Source organism: Anser anser (assembly GCF_964211835.1).
Source record: "Anser anser genome assembly, chromosome: Z".
Lineage (NCBI taxonomy): Eukaryota > Metazoa > Chordata > Aves > Anseriformes > Anatidae > Anser > Anser anser.
This window is the reverse complement of record NC_139723.1, coordinates 6,808,034-6,813,003: the sequence shown is the minus strand read 5'-3', so window position 1 is coordinate 6,813,003 and position 4,970 is coordinate 6,808,034. Positions and strand designations below refer to the sequence as shown.

General features: G+C 37.5%; 1 long non-coding RNA gene across 2 annotated transcripts; it reads left to right on the top strand.

Annotated features, from left to right (window-relative positions):
* The first annotated feature begins 908 nt into the window (after positions 1–908).
* On the top strand, positions 909–4,702 carry LOC310890085. 2 transcript variants are annotated; one of them, XR_014577011.1, is made up of 5 exons: positions 949–975; positions 1,317–1,346; positions 1,942–2,012; positions 2,947–3,052; positions 3,473–4,702. It is a non-coding gene; the product is annotated as an uncharacterized lncRNA (long non-coding RNA). The 2 variants fall into 2 exon arrangements; XR_014577010.1 differs by having other exon boundaries at positions 909–1,346.
* Positions 4,703–4,970: the final 268 nt, after the last annotated feature.

The window sequence follows — 4,970 nt, the reverse complement described above, 5'->3', positions numbered from 1 at the left end:
TAGCCTGCATTAAGAGGAGTGTGGACAGCAGATTGACAGAGGTGATCCTTCCCCTCTACTCAGTTCTGGTGAGGCCACAGCTGGAGTACTGTGTGCAGTTCTGGGCTCCCTAGTACAAGAGGGACATAGAACTTCTAGAGAGGGTCCAGCGTAGAGCCACGAAGACAATTAAGGGATTGGAGCATCTGTCTTATGAGGAAAGTCTAAGCAAGCTGGGCCTGTTTACCCTAGAGAAGAAGAGATTGAGAGGGGATCTTATCAACCTCTGTAAATATCTGAGGGGACAATTTAAGGAGAATGCAGTCAAACTCTTCTCAGTGGTGGCCATTGATAGGACAAGGGGTAATGGTATGTTTCATTTATTTATTTATTTATTTATTTATTCACTATTACATTGCTTTAGTTGCAGGATTTAAGCACGTGATAAGTTTTCCAAAAATCTAGAGACTGATGATTGCTAGCTACACTTTCTCAGGCACCAGCTCCCACCTTAAAATTAAGGTAAGCACTACATCAAGTTATCTTTTTTTGGGAAAAGCAGAGTTATAAATACAAAATGTGATTATTGTTTCTTTGCCTGTTCAGTATAAGAGTTCCAAGCATGTTTGGCATTGGATTTGATCCTGCAATTTGATCTTCTCCTAGCCTACCAGCTTTCATTCATGATATTGCAGAGAAACACTCATTTTTAATTTGTAGATCTAAAGTTTTCAAGATGGGGAGACTCAAAGCATCCTTCAGAACTTTTAGATACTCTGGAAACTTGAGTAGACTCAGAATCTTTTGTGTTTAAACTGAGTGAAGGCTCTGTGGCCTCCACTTCTGGGCCCAAGGAAAAGCAAGGTGACCTGAGTGTGTCGGTCTTTTTTCAATGTATGTCATTCACAGGTGCATGGTGTGGAGGAGAAATAAACAACTTAAGTGGTAAAACAGCTTAAGTGGTAAAGGGAAAGAAGTGCCTGAAGGTGGATGCAGGTTAGCCTACCTTACATATTTATTAACAACTTTAAGTCTTTAAAACAAACAAAAAAACATTATTTGACGTAAAGTTGTGAGAACTTGTACTTCTTTGATTTTATACATACAACTTATACCAATTAATGCAGTAATAATTATCTTAAGTACTCAAGACAGAAGTAGTATTCATTTTATTGTTGTTTAGTGTTAGTAGATGATGTTAAATGGATAGGACAATAGTATAAATAATTCAAGTGAAGCATTTCTGTTAATTCTTTTTTTTTTTTTTGATAAATGTGAAATAAAATTATGCTTAGAACATGCAAGTGATTAATCTTCCTCTTTTTTCTTTATGATAGAAGAGTGTGGTCAGCCTGCCTCAGCATCAGGTAAAATGAGGTAAAGCTGCTTGTGAAATAATCACCCTCTTTCTCAGATCTTTTTCCTGTGATCAGCAACATAAGAACATGTAATAACTCTTCATTTGGAGTCTTGTGTAAGAGGTGCATTTGCTGTTGCTGTCACAAAGTCTTAACAACATGAATACAATACAATTAATGTATTCCTGAAGAGCATATGTATATATGGACATGTGTATATATATATATATAAAATTCATCTGTTGAATAATAATGGCTTTCTTGTTGAGAAATGATTGCTGTTTGTCATCATTCTTTTTTACTGATTAAAATGAGCATGATTTGAATATTCATGATACTCGTTTGAAAAATTACACCTAAAAACATGCTGCTCTATATTGTTATAGATTATCTTTATTAATTGCTGCAAGGTAATTATAATTGATATAAGTAGAAACTATCTCATACATTCTTTAGCTGCTATAATGGAAGAAATATATATATTTTTAAAAACATAATTAAACAGGAGTAAAATAAATTAACGACAATAATTCTGATATTTTAGCTGGCTCTGCTATTGCCTTGTATTTTGAAAACCTCAAAAATCTCAAAAGTAATTTGTTAGACATTTGACAGAATCCTTTCCGGAAGCAAGAACTCTTCTACTGCATCTGGTATTAGACTGCTTTGATTAAGGTAATTTGCAGTTGAATGGAATTAGATTACCCGTAACGTTGATAATTTATTTCTTGCAGTAATAAGATGACTCCTGCTTGCCCTTACTTCTCAATCTATAGTACTCTGACACCTGTTGCTGTCTTTACTCATTCAGTCGTCAGACTGACCTTAGTAAAAATTAATCTGTTCCTTGCGAATTGGAAATACAATTTGGAAAGAAAACTCCTGTACTCATATTCTAAATGGAGCTGTAAGTTGTCATGCTATTTACAGAAGTCTTGTAAAGTGGACGGCGCTCATTATGTTATCAAGAAAATTATGTACTTGAAGTATTTTTTTTTTCTAAAATAAATAGAGAAGTGATAAAAAATATTTTAGAGAAGTAGAAAAATGCTGCAATGCTATGGTGGAGGTGAGCAAATGTTTGAGAAAATTCTTCTTTGTCTACCATGCCTTGGTAAATAAGATTTTCTGTTATATTTTGTTTACAATATATTACGTTTCAGTAGTGTCTCAAATTGTAACATCTCTGCAGTCTCCATATTTCCATCCATCATCTCCGAAAGATGGCTTCAGGTCTGATCTCTTTAGCAGTGTTATGCTATAGTCAGGCTAAAGGCTGTTGCTTTGAGATGGGGAGGTGAAAAGAAAAGTATATAAAAAAAGTGTTACATAATCAAATATAAATGAAGAGATGTCACCTGTCCAGTGAGGGTTTGATTTCATTTTAATTTGCAGAGGGTTGAAATCAAGTCTCCTTGTTCACTCAGTGTTCCTTGTCAAATATATGGGGTCCCACTGCCAGGGGTTTTTGTTTACTTCTCTCAACACTCTTCTGTGGTACGTACAGTGTTATATATATGGATGTTATACCAAAAAGCCTCCAGAACAGAAATTGATCAGACTAAAGCAATCACTTTGTCCATCCTGATTACTAATATTTTATGTACAGCAGGATAGCTTCAATGGGAATATATTCAGAACACCACTGTCCCATTTTCAGACAGTAAAAGAAGAGGTGAGGACTTAGTTCAAGCCTCTTTCCTGACATGGACAGAGTAAGTTTTTAAACTGTTGCTTTCCTAATGACCATTCTACTGCTTGAGTTATGACTGAAAACTGATGATACTAACATGGTTGTTTTGTGCATGTCACTTTCCTATTTTGAGTTTTAAATGCCCTAAAAACACATTACATGAGATAGAATTTTTACACAGAAAAAAAAATATGTTTATTTTGGTAATGACAACAACAATAAAATCCTTCTTTCAATATACCTTTTGTTTTTGTATTTTCAATATAGTATTTTTATGTCATATACTACTAGTTCTCATATTATAATGTAGTATTTTTCACTGTCATCAAGCAGTCATTTAGACTACAGTTTTACAATTGTAGAAATCTTGGGTTTTGAATAGAAAAAAAAAAGGTATCTTTAACTGAAATTATATTCTGAAGTTGTCATGTACCTTTCACAGAAAACATCTACTCAAGAGAAGAAGACAGTTAGAGGAAGATCTGCTTGCTGAAAGGAACCTGGCACCTGATTTCTTTTGAAAAGAGAAGGGTGTTCTCAAGCTGTGTACTGTTTTTGGACTGGACTTTCAAATGCAATGGCCATCACACGTATCAGCAGATCAGACTAACATTAAATTTAGCAGTGGCTAGTTAGAAAGAGCTTTTGATCATTTGTATTTGGTATTTCTTGCAGGATATAATACAAATTATGATTTGGGGAATGCACTGGTGTGGAAAAATATATTTTCTTTTTATGTCTTTTAAGAGTTCTTTATGTTAATTTATTGAACAAGTTTTGAAAAAGTATAGTTAAAATAATCATCAAAATTATATTTTCATTGTTATACTTACCAAAAATTTTCTCACACTTTTCTCTGTGTGTATGTGTGCTCTAAATACTTTGGAAAGTACTCTGCTAACCATGGGAAATCTTCCTAAATTCATTTATGAAAATTAGCTTTTCATTCTCATGTTATAAGAAATATGATGGAACAGAAGCACTGGACGTTTTGTCAGACTTTCAAATGAAAGAGATGAACCCTTAAAAACCACATGACGTAGGTCTGCTTGACAGCAGGCTCAGCACAAGTCAGCCATATGCCTTTGCAACCAAGAAGGCCAACCATGTTTTGGGATGCATTAAACACAGCATAACCAGCCAGGCAAAAGAGGTGAGTCTCTCACCCTGTTAAACATTGGTGCAGGTTCACCTGGAGCACTGTGTGCAGCTGTGGGCTCCCCAACCTACAGCAGGTGTTAAGGCCCCTGAAGCACCCAGAGGAGGGCAGCAAGCCCGGCCCAAGGGCCGGACGGCCGTGCTGTGAGGAGAGGCTGAGGACACTGGGGCTGCCCAGCCTGGAGAAGAGGAGGCCCAGAGGCGGCCTCACTGCTCCCGGCAGCTCCCTGAGGAGGGAAGCGCAGAGGCAGGTGCCGGCCCCTGCTCCCTGGGAGCTGCTGGCAGGGCACACGGGAACGGCACAGAGCTGCGCCAGGGGAGGGCCCGGCTGGGCAGCGGGAAGCATTTCTGTACCCTGAGGGTGGCCAGACACCGCAACAGGCTTCCTAGCGAGGTGCTGGGTGCCCCGAGCCTGTCGGTGTCCAAGGGGCATTTGGACAATGCCCTCAGTACTGTGCTTTGACTTCTGGTCAGCCCTGAGCTGGTCAGGCAGATGGACTGGGTGATCTCTGAAGGTCCCTTCCAGCTGAACTATTGTAATATTAATTCCAGGGCTGGAGAGGCAACATTTTCACATAACTGTTTTCTGTTGATCAAATCACAGTTGCTTTCAAACAAGGATAACCATCATCAGAAAACAAAACAAAACAGCAACAACAAATAGTTTGCTATAGAGCATTACATATAGACTCAAGACTGGACTACAGGTTGCCTGTGTTGCAAAAATAACATTCCGAAATTAAAAAATCAGTCTTTATGTCTGGAACCTTGTTGATTCAGAA